A 15,846-nucleotide genomic window follows, 5' to 3' on the forward strand; every position below is an offset into this window, starting at 1 on the left:
CAGCGCTTAGAACAGTGCTCTGTACATAGTAAGAGCTTAACAAATACCAACATTATTATTATTATAGTTTGAGATCAGCGAGGTGAAGTAAGAGGGGGCGAGCTGATTACAACCGATGGCAAGGAGTTTTTGTTTGATGCAGAAGTGGATGGGCAACTACTGGAGGGTCTTGAGGAGGGGGGAGACATGGACTGAACAGTTTTTCAGAAAAATAATCTGAGCAGCAGAGTGAAATAAGGTGTGGAGAGGGGAGATGATGCAGAAGGTGAGAAGCAGCGTGGCTCAGAGGAAAGAGCTGGGCTTGGGAGTCAGAGGTCATGGGTTCTAATCCCGGCTCCGCCACTTGTCAGCTGTGTGACTTTGGGCCAGTCACTTAACTTCTCTGGGCCTCAGTTACCTCATCTGTAAAATGGGGATTGAGACCGTGAGCTCCACGTGGGACAGGGACTGTGTCCAACCCGATCTACTTGTGTCCACCCCAGTGCTTAGTACAGTGCCTGGCACAAATACCATAATTATTATTATTAGAAGGTAGGAAGGTCAGGAAGGAGGCTGAAGCAATAGTCAAGGTGGAATATTCATTCATTCAATAGTATTTATTGAGCACTTACTGGGTGCAGAGTACTATGCTAAGCACTTGGAAAGTCCAATTCAACAACAGAGACGATCCCTACCCAACAACTGGTATTGCTATCTGTCTGCCCCCTCTAGACTGTTATCTCTTTGTGGGCAGGGAATGTCATTGTTTATTACTATACTGTACTTTCCCAAATGCTTAGTACAGTTCTCTGCACACTGAAGCACTCAATAAATAGGAATGAATGAAGGAACCCAGGTCCTCTGACTCCCAAGCCAGTGCTCTTTCCACTAGACAATATCCGACGGTTCACTCCTCTCGTCACCTTCAAAACCCTCTTGAAATCCCATCTCCTCCAAGAGGCCTTCCCTGATTAAGTCCTAATTTCCCCTACTCACTCTCCCTTCTGCATCACCTCTGCATTTAGGTCTAGACCTCTTGTCTGCCGGGTGACCTTGGGCACTTCTCTTCTCTGGACCTCAGTTACCTCATCTGTAAAATGGGGATCGGGAATGTCAGCCCCACATGGAACAGGGACCGTGTCCAACCTGATTTGCTTGTATCCACCCCGGCGCTCAGTACAGCGCCTGGCACATAGTAAGCACTTAAGTACCATAATACTACTGTCATTATTATATTCACGCCACCCTCAGCCCCACGGCTCTTATTTCCCTAGTCTTGTACTCTCCCATTTCCCCTATCTGTAATTTATTTTAATGTCGATCTCCCCCTCTAGGGCCTCTCTGGGTCGCACAGGAGAGTTTGCGGTCGTCTACCAGCCTCGACTACGGAAGGGAGGGTGAAGCCGAGGCCTGTCCACTCCATTCCTAGCTTGGCCAGTGGCTAGCGAGTGGAAGGCCATCGGCTACAAGCCAAAACTCACCTGTGCCGGGCAGCAGCGGCATGGGACAGAAGGGCAGAGACTCGAGTTTACTTCGTGGAAGAAGGCAATGGTAAACCATTTCCAGATTTTTCCCAAGAAAACCCTATGGATCCACTACCGGAATGATTGCAGCTGGAGGTGGCGCGCTCTGGGAGAGATGTGTCCATGGCGTCGCTATGGATTGGAAACGACAATAAGACGGCATAAGACAAGCCAAGACTCCCCTTCTAGAGTGTAATTTCACTATGGGCAGGGAACATATCCACCACCTCTATGGTATTGTACTTTCCCAAGCTCTTAGTACACTTCTCTGCACGTAGTGAACCCTCAATTAAAACCATTGATTGACACTTGATTGAACCCAGCGAGCGTGAAATAAATGCTATTATTTCTACAAATATTCCTCAGTTTCTTCACCTGTAAAATGAGGATAATAATACAGCCTCTTCCTCCCTCGTTATTTTGTATTAAGCGCTTAACAAATACCATAATTATTATTATTATTAGAAGGTAGGAAGGTCAGGAAGGAGGTTGAAGCAATAGTCAAGGTGGGATATTCATTCATTCAATAGTATTTATTGAGCACTTACTGGGTGAAGAGCACTGTACTAAGCGCTTGGAAAGTGCAATTCAGCAACAAATAGAGACAATCCCTACCCAAGATCAGGTATTGATGTCTGTATGTATGTATTTAACCCTATGACAAGGATAAAATGAGATAACAATAATAATAATTATGGTACTTACTATGTGCCAGGCACTGTAGTAAGCGCTGGGGTAGATACAAAGAAATCAGGTTGGACAGAGTCCCTGTCTCACATGGGGCTCACAGTCTTACCCCATTTTACTGATGAGGTCATTGAGGCACAGAGAAGTGAACTGACTTGCCCAGGGTCACCCAGCAGCGTGGCTCACTGGAAAGAGACTGAGCTTGGGAGTCAGAGGTCATGGGTTCGAAACCCAAACTCTGCCGCTTGTCAGCTGTGCGACTGTGGGCAAGTCACTTCACTTCTCTGGGCCTCAGTTCCCCCATCTGTAAAATGGGGATGAAGATTGTGAGCCTCACGTGGGACAACCCGATTACCCTGTATCTACCCCGGCGCTTAGAACGGTGCTCTGCATGAAGTAAGCACTTAACAAATACCAACATTATTATTAGTGATGGAGCCCGGATTAGAACTCAGGTCCTTCTAACTCCCAGGCCTGGGCTCTGTCCATTAGGCCTCACTGTTCTCACTGATCTCTGCTGAGAAGGTTTTTGGGGAAATTAAAGCCCTAAACACAAAGAAGATATGTGACATTTCTTTTGCTTCTGAGACACTGAAAAAAAGATGACTGTAATGGTGAATTTAAAGAGTTTACTAAAAAACTGAGAAGGAGAGGTAATTATGTATAGAACTATCCTGGGTTAAGATCTGGCCAGAGGAGGGAAAAAGCAGCATATTGTGAAATCTTCATGACTGGAATATGGCTGAAGGGCAGAGATGTTTGTAAACTAAATGACACGCTACGCCTTTTGGCCTCAAATAATCAATGACTTTACTGTTTCTATATCCCCCCGCCATTTGGAGATTGGCGGGAGTCTTTGGACAACTCTTTTAAAACAGAACTCTTCTGGAGTAATGGAATCAAATTAAGTCTGAGCTCCCTACGTGACAAGCAATATGCCATAGTGAAGCACGCTCCATGCTAGACATTTGAAGAACTTTTCTGAAATTTCTCCAGCTGTCACTGTGGACTCACATAAACTAGTGATGATCATCATGAGGGAAGCAAAGTGGCCTAATGGAAAGAAGTCAGGCCTGGGAGTCAGAGGACCTAGACTTTAATCCTGGCTCCACCATTTTCCTGCTGTGTGACCTTGGGCAAGTCACTTGACTTCTCTAAGCCTCAGTTTCCTCATCTGTAAAATGGGAATTCAATACCAGTTCTCCCTTCTACTTTGATTGTGAGTTCTCCGTGGGACGGGGACTCTTATCGACCTGATTATTTGGTTATCTGGATCTGTGCCCTTTGGGCGCTTGATATCCACCCCACCCTTAGCCCCAAAGCACTTACATCCATATATCTAATTTATTTATACTAATGTCTTTTAATGGTATCTGTGAAGCACTTATTCTGTACCGGGCACTGTACTAAGCCCCGGGGTAGCTACAGGCTAATCGGGTTAGACACAGTCCATGTCCCATATGAGGCTCACGGTCTTAATCTCCGTTTTATAGATGTGGAAAATGAGGCAAAAAGAAGAGAAGAGACTTGCCCAGTGTCACACCGCAGAAAAGTGGCAAAGCAGGAATTAGAACCCGGTGCTCTGACTCCCAGGCCCGTAATCGATCCACTAGGCCACGCTACTTCTCCAGTCTCTCCGTCTACACTGTAAGCAGGACACGTATCTACCAATTCTGTTGTATCGCACTCTTCCAAATGCTTAGTACAGTGCTCTGCACAAAGTAAGCACTCAATAAATACCACTGATTAATCGATTGAATATCTGCAATAGTAAGGAGGACAGCACCTGTTAAAATAGGCTCATTGTTCATCCAAATAATAATAATATTGTTGGTATTTGTTAAGTGCTGACTGTGTACCAAGCACTGTTCAAAGCGCTGGGACAATAATAATAATGTTGGTATTTGTTAAGCGCTTACTATGTGCAGAGCACTGTTCTAAGCGCTGGGATAGATACAGGGTAATCAGGTTGTCCCACTCGAGGCTCACAGTCTTAATCCCCATTTTACAGATGAGGTCACTGAGACACAGAGAAGTGAAGTGACTTGCCCACAGTCACACAACTGACAAGTGGCAGAGCCGGAATTCGAACCCATGACCTCTGACTCCCAAACCCGCAGGCTATTAGATTGTCCCACCTGGGGCTCACAATCCTGACCCCCATTTTACAGATGAGGTCACCGAAGCACAGAGAAGTGAAATGACTTGCTCACGGTCACACAGCTGTCAAGTGGCAGAGCCAGAATTCGACCCCATGACCTCTGACTCCCAAGCCTGTGCTCTTTCCACTGAGCCACGCTGCAACCAGGCTGACCCCAGAGACGGCTACTTGGGAAGCTCCCCCCGGTGAAGCCGAACCCCAGAGGAAACCAGTCAAGTGATGAAAATAACTCCTCTGTCAGGGAGGATGAGAGAGCGAGGAGAGGTCGAAAATCGACGTTTCCCCCACTGACAGTGTATTTCCTGCAGAAGCCCTGCCCAGATAAAAAGTAAAAAGCAGGATGGCCTAGCGGGAAAGAGTCCAGCCCTGAGAGCCAGAAGGACCTGGGTCCTATTTCCGGTTCGACTGCTTTTCATTCAATTCAATCATATTTATTGAGCGCTTACTGTGTGCTGAGCACTGTACCGAGCGCTTGGAAAGTACAATTCGGCAACAGAGACAATCCCTACCCACCAACAGGCTCACAGTCTAGAAGGGGGGAGACAGACAACAAAAGAATCCAAGTAGACTCTGAGTCCGTTATTGTCTCTATCTGGTGCTGAATTGTCCTTTCCAAGGGCTCAGTACAGTGCTCTGCACACAGTAAGTGCTCAATAAATACGAATGAATGAATGAAAGAAGACAGGCATCAAGAGCATCAGTATAAATACAATTATAGATATATACAATCATTAATAAAAGAAATAGAATAATAAATATGTACATAGATACACGTGTTGTGGAGCAGGGAGGGGGGTAGAGAAGCAGCGTGGCTTAGTGGAAAGAGCACGGGTTTGGGAGTAAGAGGTCACGGATTCTAATCCCCACTCCGCCACCTGTCTGCTGTGTGACCTTGGGCAAGTCACTTCACTTCTCTGGGCCTCAGTTACCTCATCTGTAAAAATGGGGATTAAAAAATGTGAGCCCCACGTGGGACAATGTGATGACCCTGTATCTACCCCAGGGCTTAGAACAGTGCTCGGCACATAGTAAGTGCTTAACAAATATCATAATTATTATTATTATCACTAGAGCAGAGGGAAGGAGTAGGGGTGATGTGGAGGGGAGGAGGAGCAGAGGGAAAGGGAGGGCTCAGTGTGGGAAGGCCTCCTGGAGGAGGTGAACTCTCAGTAGGGCTTTGAAGGGGGGAAGTGAGCTAGTTTGGCAGATGTGAGGAGGGAGGGCGTTCCAGGCCACTCCACCGCTTGCCTGCTGTGCGACTTTGGGCAAGTCACTTCACTTCCCTGTGGCTCAGTTACCTCATGTGTAAAATGGCTATTGAGACTGGGAGCCTCATGTGGGACACGGACTGTGACCCACCTGATTAGTTTCCATCTACCCCGACGTTTAATACAGTGCCTGGAATATCGTAAGCAGTTAACAAATACCATTAAAGGAAAAAGAAGTGGTCTTCCCAGAATAAGATGAAATTAGTGGAAATACTAGCAGTAGTAGTAGGAATCGTAAGGAAATGTATTAAGCACTTACTGTGTGCAGAGCACTGTACTAAATGCTGGGAGAGAATATAGAGGTGAGAATTAGACATGGTCTCTGTCCTTTGGGAGCTCCCAATCTAAGTGTTTCAGTGGGGAGTGGGGCCTGGAGACAGATTAGATGGGAGGAAACTCAAAGAGGAAATATTGATAACAAGTGTTGGTATTAATTAAACACTGGAAAGAGCCCGGGCTTGGGAGTCAGAGATCATGGGTTCGAATCCAGGCTCTGCCACTTGTCAGCTGTGTGACTGTGGGCAAGCCACTTCACTTCTCTGTGCCTCAGTTACCTCATCTGTAAAATGGGGATGAAGACTGTGAGTCTCACGTGGGACAACCTGATTACACTGTATCTACTCCGGCGCTTAGAACAGTACTCCGCACATAGAAAGCGCTTAACAAATACCAACATTATTATTATTATTACCTTCTATGTGTGAAGCACCTGTCAAAAAAAGACCCCCACCCACCAAAAAACCATCCATCCAAATACCTCCTGGCAAAATAAGCTCCACCCACCAAAAAAAGCCATCCATTCAAATACCTCCCTTCAAAATAAGAGGAGCCAACCGAAAAAGCCATCCAACCAAACACTTCTTTTTTATATATAAAAAAAGGTATACGTTAAGCTCTTATTATGTGCCAGGCACTGTACTAAGCACTGGGGCGCATAATCAGGTTGGACACAGTCCATGTCCCACAAGGGGCCCGCAGTGGTAATCTCCATTTTACAGATGAGGTAATCGAGGCAGTGGCTGGTTTTCACACCCGCCCTCAGAATCTATGCATAAAAATGAATTCATTATGAATCTAAAGTTAAAACTCTAGAGCTGCCTGGTGAAGCGTGTGTTAACTCGGGTAAACCCATGCCTGGTTTCAGAAACATCCAGAACAGGGACACTGTTGAAGACCATTTAACATTTAACACTGGGGAGCTGACGGGCAGTTCCGCTGGGCGGATCCATTGCTTCCATCAGTTGTGAAGAGGAAGTGGGTGTTGTGGAGGGGAAAATATTTACGCCCTGCACTAAAACAGACAAAGCCCATTTCCACAGACACAAAACCAACGTGTCAGACCTTGTTGCCCTGCCTCAGCCTGTCCTAGAGCCCGGGTCTGGGAGTCAGAAGGACCTGGGTCCTAAACCTGGATCCACTACATGTCTGCTGTGTGACCTTGGGCAAGTCACTTTACTTCTCTGGGCCTCACTTCCCTCAACTGTAAAATGGGGATTAAGACTAGGAGCCCATTGTGGGACAGGGACTGTGTCCAACCCAATTATCATGTTTCTACCTCAGCACTCATTTTGGTGCCTGGCACAGAGTAAGCACTTAAATATAATTTGTTATTCTTGTTATGACCCGCTCTTCTCTACACGGCGACGGTCACGGGTTGATTGTAACCCCTATCTATGGGCTGTCTCACCCAATGAATCATTACTTTTTTCCACACAGGTCAAAGGCCTCGAAAGCTTAATCAATCACTCGATGGTATTTATTGAGGGCTTACGTGTGCCGAGTACCCTACTGAACGCTTGGGAAAGTATGATGCAACAGGGTTGATAGACACGTTCCCTGCTCACATCGAGCTAATAGCCTAGAGGGGGTGCCAGATATTAATATGCATGAATAATTTATAATACATCATCAGTAGATATGGACATAAGTGCCGGGAAAACTCCGGACAGACCGAGTCGAGGAGTTTTTTAACAACGCTCTAAAGGAACTGCTCAAGAAGCACGGCGTTTGCTGCTTCGCGGCATATGTCAAGGTCAGTCAAGGACCAAAATTTGAGAAGCAGCGTGGCCTAGTGGAAAGAGCCCCACCCCAGGGAGTCAGAAGACCTGGGTTCTAATCCCGACTCTGTCACCAAATCCTGTCCGTTCTGCCGTCACAACATTGCTGAAGTCCACCCCTTTTTCTCCATCCAAACTGTTACCCTGCTGATCTAAGCACTTATCCTCTAGATTCGTTGTGAGAAGGGAATGTCTGATATTGTACTCTCCCAAGTGCTTTGTACAGTGCTCTGCACACAGTAAGCGCTCAATAAACACAACTATTATTATTATCATTATTATTATTATTGCCCTATCCCTCCTTGACTACTATATCTGCCTCCTCGCTGACGCCCCTACCTCCTGTCTCTCCCCAATCCGTTGCCTACTTCAATCTGCTGCCCAGTTCATTTATCGACAAAAACGTTCAGTCCACGTCTCCCCACTCCTTGAGAACCTCCAGTTGTTGCCCTTCCACCTCCTCATCAGACAGAAACTCCTCACCATTGGCTTTAAAGCACTCGAGCAACTCACCCCCTCCTACCTCAACTCACTGATCTCCTACTCTGGCCCAGCCCGCACACTCCGCTCCTCTAGCGCCAGCTTACCCGCCGGGCCACCGTATCATCTACCTGGCCACCGGCCCCTTTCCCACGTCCTCCCCTTGGCCTGGAACTCCCTCCCCTTCCATATCCGCCAAACCCCACTCCCTCCACCTTCCAAGCCTTATTAAGGTCCCATCTTCTCCAATTAAGCTCTCTTTTCCTCACCTCGCTCTCCTTTCTGCCTCAGCTTTGCATTTGAATCTGTGACCTTTGGACATTTTATAGTCACCAAACACCAACCCCATGGCAATTATATACATATCTTTAAATGACATTATAAATTACTCATCTATTTGTATTATTGTCTCTCCCCCTCTAGACTGTAAACTCGGTATTAGCAGAGGATGAGTGTGCTAATTCTGATGCACTGTATTCTGTATTCATAGTACAGTGCTCTGTACATAGTAAGCACTCAGTAAATACCATTGATTGATGGATTGAGTGATTGATTGATTGATTACTCTGGGAGCCCAGTCTGAATATCTCGTATTTCCTCTTTTAAAGCACTTAGTCATCTTACCTCTTCCTATTTTTCCTCGCTGATTTTCTACTACAATCCAGCCTGCCCACTTTCCCCTTCTAATGCCAACCTAGCCACCGTACCTTGATCTCCTCTATCTCACCGCTGATCTCTCGCCCACGTCCTGTCTCTGGCCTGGACTGCCCTTCCTCTTCATATATGACAATCACTCTCCCCACCTGCAAAATCTAATTAAACCCGCAACTCCTCCAAGGGAACTTCCCCAACCAAGCCCTATTTCCTCTTCTCTCGCTCCCTTCTGTGTCACCTTTGCACTTGTTTTTATAACCTTTATTCACCCCTCCCTCTGCTCCGCAGCCCTTACAATAAATTATAATAATTGTGGTATTTGTTAAGCGCTTACTATGTGCCAGGTGCTGTAATAAGCACTAGGTAGATACCAGATAATCGGTTAGGATACGGTTCCTGCCACCTGGGAGTCAGAAGGTCATAGGTTCTAATCTCGGCTCCACCACTTGTCTGCTGTGTGACCTGGGGCAAGTCACTTAACTTCTCTGGGCTTCAATTACTTCAGCTGTAAAATGGGGATAGAGACTGTGAGCCCTACATGGGACAGAGACTGTGTCCAACCCTATTTGCTTGGATCCACACCAGTGCTTAGTATAGTCCCTGGCTCATAGTAAGAGTTTAACAAATACCATTATGATGACGATGATGATGACGATGATGATGACTCACAGTCTTCATTCCCATTTTACACATGAGGGAACTGAGGTCCAGAGAAATGAAGTGGTTTGTCCAAGATCAAACAGCAGACAAGTGGCAGAGTGGAATTGGAACCCAGGTCCTTCTGACTCTCAGGCCCGAGCTCTATCCACTAGGCCAAGCTGCTTCTCATGCAGGTACTCACTTATTTACATATTCTAGAGAAGCAGCATGGCTCAGTGGAAAGAGCCCGGGCTTGGGAGTCAGAGGTTGTGGGTTCTAATATCGGCTCCGCTGCTTGCCAGCTGTGTGACTTTGGGCCAGTCACTTAACTTCTCTGGGCCTCAGTTACCTCATCTGGAAAATGGGGATTAAAACTGTGAGCCCTACGTGGGACAACTTGATCACCTTTTATCCCCCCAGCGCTTAGAACAGTGCTTTGCACAGAGTAAGCGCTTAACAAATGCCATCATTATTATTATTATATCATATTGTCTGCCTCCCTCTCGAGACTGTAAGCTCCTTGTAAGCAGGGAACCTGTCTATCCAGAGCTCTGTTATGTTGTGCTCTCCCAAGCGCTTCATACAGTGTACCGCACACAGTGTGCTCAACAAAAAGAATGGATCGATCGATACCCCACCGCTTTGTACTGTACAGAGCTTAGCAAATACCAATTGTATTTACTGAGCACTTCCTGTGTACAGATTCCGTACTAAGCCCTTGGGAGAGTATTATACTACCATGTTGGTAGACATGCTCCCTGCCCTCAGTGAGATTATGAAGTAGACCCTGACCAAGAGCAGATTTAGAGAACAGACAAAATCTTCAGAATCTAGGGACAGGGTGAGGCCCGCTGTTCCTTAGTGGGGGGGGGGGGGCGGGGGGGTCAGTTGTCCTGAGGAGTTTTCCTGTCGGGGTTTCAGCATCGCAGTGACATTGGGCAGGTCACTTCACCTCTCTGGCCTCAGTTACCTCATCTGTAAAATGAGGATGAAGTCTGTGAGCCTCATGTGGGAAAGGGCCTGTGGCCAACCTGATTAACTCATATCTACCTTAGAGCTAAGCATAGCACCTGACACATAGTAAATGCTTAACGAATACCATTTTTTTAAAAAAGCGCTTACCACATCCCACCGTTTCTTTCCCCACCTTCAAAGCCTTACTGAAGGCCCAACTCCTCAAGAAGACTTCCTAGACTAAGCCCTCTACTCCTCTTCTCCCACTCCCTTCTGCCTCACCCTGACTTGCTCCCTTCATTCATCCTCCCGCCCACCCCCTTGACACTTATATATGAATTTATTTATTCATTTATTTACATATTAATATCTGTCTTTCCCTCCACCCCCCAGACTGTGAGCTCATTGTGTGCAGGGATTGTGTCTGTTTATTTTTGCACTGTACTCTCCCAAGTGCTGAGTTCAGTGCTTTGCACTGAAATGAACAAAAGAATGAATGATTATTATTACCATCCTCTGTGAGTTCCCCCCCCACCAGTCAGGTTTCTCCCCATACTGGGATGATCACTTGTTATCTGGGCAGAGCTTATGCAGGAAATATACTGCTAGAAGAAGAAATGGCAATTGTCATCCTCTCCTCGCTCTCTCATCCTCCCTGATAGGGGAGTTATTTTCATCATCCAACTGGTTTCCTCTGGGCTCTGACTCCACCAGGGGGGAGCTCCCCAAGTAAATGTCTTTGGGGTCAACCTGGTTTGGACCGGGGATGGGCAGTTTTGAGGGACCCCCCGATCGCTCCCTTTTCCTTATTCGGAGCGAGCAGTTTCTTCGTGAATAGGATTAATCAGACTTCCTCATGAAGTGCAGGAAACATCCACCTCCTTTCCAGTGAACAGGCACTATCCTCAGATACAATTTCAGCTTTTATTGATCTTTCCTTACATGTCAATGGATTTCTTCCCTCCGTTATTTATCCTTCCATTTTGAGCCCTTGGAATAATAAAAATAATATTAATTAACATTATCTAATTCATAATAATAATCATTGTGGCCAGGGAATGTAGCCATTTATTGTTATATTGTACTCTCCCAAGGACTTAATACAGCATTTTGCACCTAGTAAGCACTCAATAAATATGATTGAATGAATGACTGAAAGAATAACAATAGCGTGGCTCACTGGAAAGAGCACGGGCTTTGGAGTCAGAGGTCATGGGTTCAAACCCCGGCTCTGCCACTTGCCAGCTGTGTGACTTTGGGCAAGTCACTTAACTTCTCGGTGCCTCATTTTCCCTCATCTGTAAAATGGGGATTAAGACTGTGAGCCCCACGTGGGACAACCTGATTCCCCTGTGTCTACCCCAGCGCTTAGAACAGTGCTCGGCACATAGTAAGCGCTTAACAAATACCAACATTATTATACTTGATAAGTGCTTATTATGTGCTAAGCACAGTTATAAGCCTGGGGTAGATACAAGTTAATCAGGTTGGACACAGTCCCTGTCCCATATGGGGCTCACACTCTTAATCCCCATTTTACAGTTGAAGTAATTGAAGCCCAGGGAAGTGAAGTGACTTGCCCAAGGTCACACAGAGACATGTAGTGGACCAAGATTAGAACCCAGGTCCTTCTGACTCTCAGGCCCATGGACTGTGATGGTGATGGTGATATTTGTTAAGCGCTTACAATGTGCCGAGCACTGTTCCAAGCATTGGGTAATAATAGCAATAATAGTGACATTTGTTAAGCGCTTACTATGTGGCAAGCACTGTTCTAAGAACTGGGGAAGATACAAGGTAATCAGGTTGACCCACATGGGGTTTACAGTCTTAATTGCCATTTGACAGATGAGGTAACCGAGGCACACAGCAGTTAAGTGGCTTGCCCAAAGTCATACAGCTGATAAGTGGCAGAGCTGGGATTAGAACCCACGACCTGTGACTCCCAAGCCCATGCTCTTTCCACTAAGCCATGGTGTTCCCACGGCTATGATGCTCCCATTAAGCAACGCAGTTTGGAAGCTAGGGATTGTGTGTCTCTGAGCAGTGATTTACCACTGTTATCATTACTATTTTTATCATTATTAATCTTCTAGGAGCTTAAAATCTAACAGGGGAGCACAGGGACTGTGGTTATTATTATTACTATTATCATTATTATCAGCAGCAATAATAATGACTATAACTGCCTTGGTTAATGGCAGTTGCCTGGATTACCAGAGAGAATTGTGTGTCCTGGCCTCTTGGTTCGTTGAAATCAGTTTGAGCGGTTAGAGTCAGGGTGTTTGCTGAGATTCAAGGGACAGGGCTGACCTACCTGCCTCCTGTCTCTCCCCACTGTAGTCCATCCTTCACTCTGCTGCACCGATCATTTTTCTGAATAGATGTTCAGTCCACACCTCGCCACTCCTCAAACATTTCAAGCATTTCATACAGTGCTCTGCACATAGTAAGAGCTCAATAAATACAACCGATTGATAGGTCATGCTACTCTTTTAGGCGATGAAGAATTAGCCTCTTCCAGCCTCCCCCAGCCTCCATCAGTCTTCTGCAGCCTCCACCGGCCTCCTCCCACTCTAGCAGCCTTCCCCAGCCCCCATCCTGTGTGATGTCACGACCTTCTGCCCCCGCCAAATGCTCCCAGATCCTTTCTCTTTAGGAGGTCACCTAACTCCATGGCCGCTCAGATCACCCCTTTATGGCGTAGTGGACAAAACACTGAGCTGGAAGTGAGAAGTCCTGGTTCATTTATTCAGTCGTATTTATTGAGCACTTACTGTGTACAGAGCACTCTACTAAGCTCTTGGAAAGTACAATTCTGCAACAAATAGAGACAATTCCTACCCAACAACGGGCTCACAGTCTAGAAGCGGGGTGATAGACAACAAAACAAAACAAGTAGACAGGCATCTAAACCCAGATCTATCTCTGGCCTGTTAGGTGACCTCGGGCATGCCATTTAGCATCAGACAGAAACTGTTCACCCTCAGCTTTAATACACCCAATCTCCTTGCCTCCTCCTCCCTCACCTCACCACCCTCTTACTACAAAGCAGCCCTCACACTCTGCTCCTTTAATGCGGACCTACTCACTATCTCTCGATCTCGCCTATCTCACTGTGGACCTCTCTCCCTTGTCCTTCCTCTGGCCTGGAACTCTCTCCCTGAGCCTTTTTTTTGGGTTGGGATCATCTCTGTTACCAAATTGCGCTTTCCAAGTGCTTAGTACAGAGCTCTGCACATTATAAGTGCTCAATAAATGTGATGGAATGAATGAATATCCTACAGCCGATCACTCTTCCCACCTTCAAAGTCTTATTGAAGGCCCATCTCCTCCAAGAGGCCTATTTTGTCTAAGCCTTCATTACCTCTTTTCCCGCTCCCTTCTGCTTCATCCTGATTTGCTCCCTTTATTCATCCCCCTTCCTAGCTCACATCACTTATGTACATCTCTGTAATTTATTTATATTAATGTCTGTCTCCCCTTCTAGATCGTAAACTCGTTATGGGCAGGGAAGATATCTACCAATTCTGTTGTATATTACTCTTCCAAGCACTTAGGACAGTGTTCTGCTCACAGGAAGCACTCAATAATTATGATTGATTGACTTTCTGATTCTAAAGGCGATAAGACACTGTATGTCCTTCCCTCTTTCCCTCCCTCTGAGACTGTCATTTATTCCTTCATTCAATCATATTTATGGAGCACTTACTGTGTGCAGAGCACTGTACTAAGCACTTGGAAAGTAAAAAACAGCAATGAAGAGAGATAATCCCTGCCTACATTGGGTTTACAGTCCAGAGTGGGGTTCCAATCTGAATATTGCTATTGTTTTTGTCTGTCTGTCTCCCCCAATTAGACTGTAAGTCCGTCATTGGGCAGGGACTGTCTCTATCTGTTGCCGAATTGTACATTCCAAGCGCTTAGTACACTGCTCTGCACATAGTAAGCACTCAATGAATACGAATGAATGAATGAATGAATGAATGACTATCCTGAATCAGCCCAGTTCTTAGCGTCTGGCTTTCACACATAGTAAGTGTTGAATTAATCAGCGATATTGTTTTTGATTGCATTTGTTAAGCTCTTACTATGTGGCAGTCACTGTACTAAGCACTGGGGTCGAGACAAGTTAATCAGATCGGACACAGTACTTAGTAGAGTGCTCTGCACACAGTAAGCACTCAGTAAATACCACTGATTAAATAGTGGAGTAGGTACATCATTTCATCGCATTTATTGAACACCTACTGCTTGCAGAACCCCGTACTAACTACTTGGTAAAGGACAATTGAGTTAGGAGAGACAATCCACATCTTCAAATAGACTGTCCCAAGTATACATTTAAAGACAACCAAAAGACAAAGAATAAGCAAGTTTAAATAATGCATTCCTCTGCAGAAACCTTTGGCAAAAATATGGGAATCAGTGAGGAAGCAGCAAAGAAAAACCCAAATTGAGATTAGAAAGAGAAAGAGGAATTCTAGCCTGATTCATTTTCCTGCAAATCTCCTACTTGCTAGGTTTAAACTGCCTTTCCATCTGGGTTCGGAAAAGCCGGAGAATATTTAGTTTTGCCTTCTAGAACCTTGACTTTCTGGACCTGATGAAGGCTACCCTGTTTCTTCTCTGGCTGACATATTTGAGGAGAGGTTTAGGAGAAAGCGAAAGTGGTTTCCATTACAAGTCATCAAAACACTCCTCTTTCTCAGAGAAAAGTTGACAAGGAGGCCCTACCAAACCTTCAAATCTGTGACAGTCCTCTTGGGTCTCCTCTACTAGTTCACTGACACCTGTCTAATGGCAATTTAGAATTCTTTTCTCTTTTCCAAGCATTGTGCTAAACACTGGGAAAAATGCAAGAGAATCAGATTGGACTCAGTCCATGTCTCCCTCCCAGGCTCATTGTAGGTAGGGTTAGGGAGAGCTCTGGGAGAGCTCTGGTGTCCTATCCCCATTTTACAGATGAGGAAACTGAGGCCCAGAGATGTAAAGTGACTTGCCCTTTTGGCTAAGATCAAGTGTAGTATCTGTTCTTATCAGTTTAATATCTGATATGTCTTCGAGGTGAGGACGCTGTATTAAGCATCTTTTTGGAGTAGGGAGGTGGGTTGGGAGCTTGCTCCATTCCCTCTACTCATCGGCCTGGTATTGCAGTGCTTCCAGGATGGGTATTTTTTTTCCATTGCTTAGAACAGTGCTTTGCACATAGTAAGCACTTAACAAATGCCATCGTTACTATTATTATTTGCCCAAGGTCACACAGAAGACAAATAGTGGAGCTGGAACTGGAACCCAGGTCCCCTGACTTCCAGTCCCTTCCAGTCCTTACTCAGTGAGCTTTGGTGTCATCTCCCTCACTGCTGACTCCCTGGAATTCCCTCCCCCAGGGAAGCAGTGCAGCCTAGTGGAAAGAGCACGGGTCAGGGAGTCAGAACCCCTGG

General features: G+C 45.9%; 1 non-coding gene across 1 annotated transcript; it reads left to right on the forward strand.

Moving 5' to 3' along the window:
• The first annotated feature begins 15,393 nt into the window (after positions 1–15,393).
• On the forward strand, positions 15,394–15,584 carry LOC114809817. The gene has a single exon (XR_003757592.1). It is a non-coding gene; the product is annotated as a U2 spliceosomal RNA (small nuclear RNA).
• The last annotated feature ends 262 nt before the right edge of the window (positions 15,585–15,846 follow it).

Source organism: Ornithorhynchus anatinus, chromosome 2, assembly GCF_004115215.2.
Source record: "Ornithorhynchus anatinus isolate Pmale09 chromosome 2, mOrnAna1.pri.v4, whole genome shotgun sequence".
NCBI lineage: Eukaryota > Metazoa > Chordata > Mammalia > Monotremata > Ornithorhynchidae > Ornithorhynchus > Ornithorhynchus anatinus.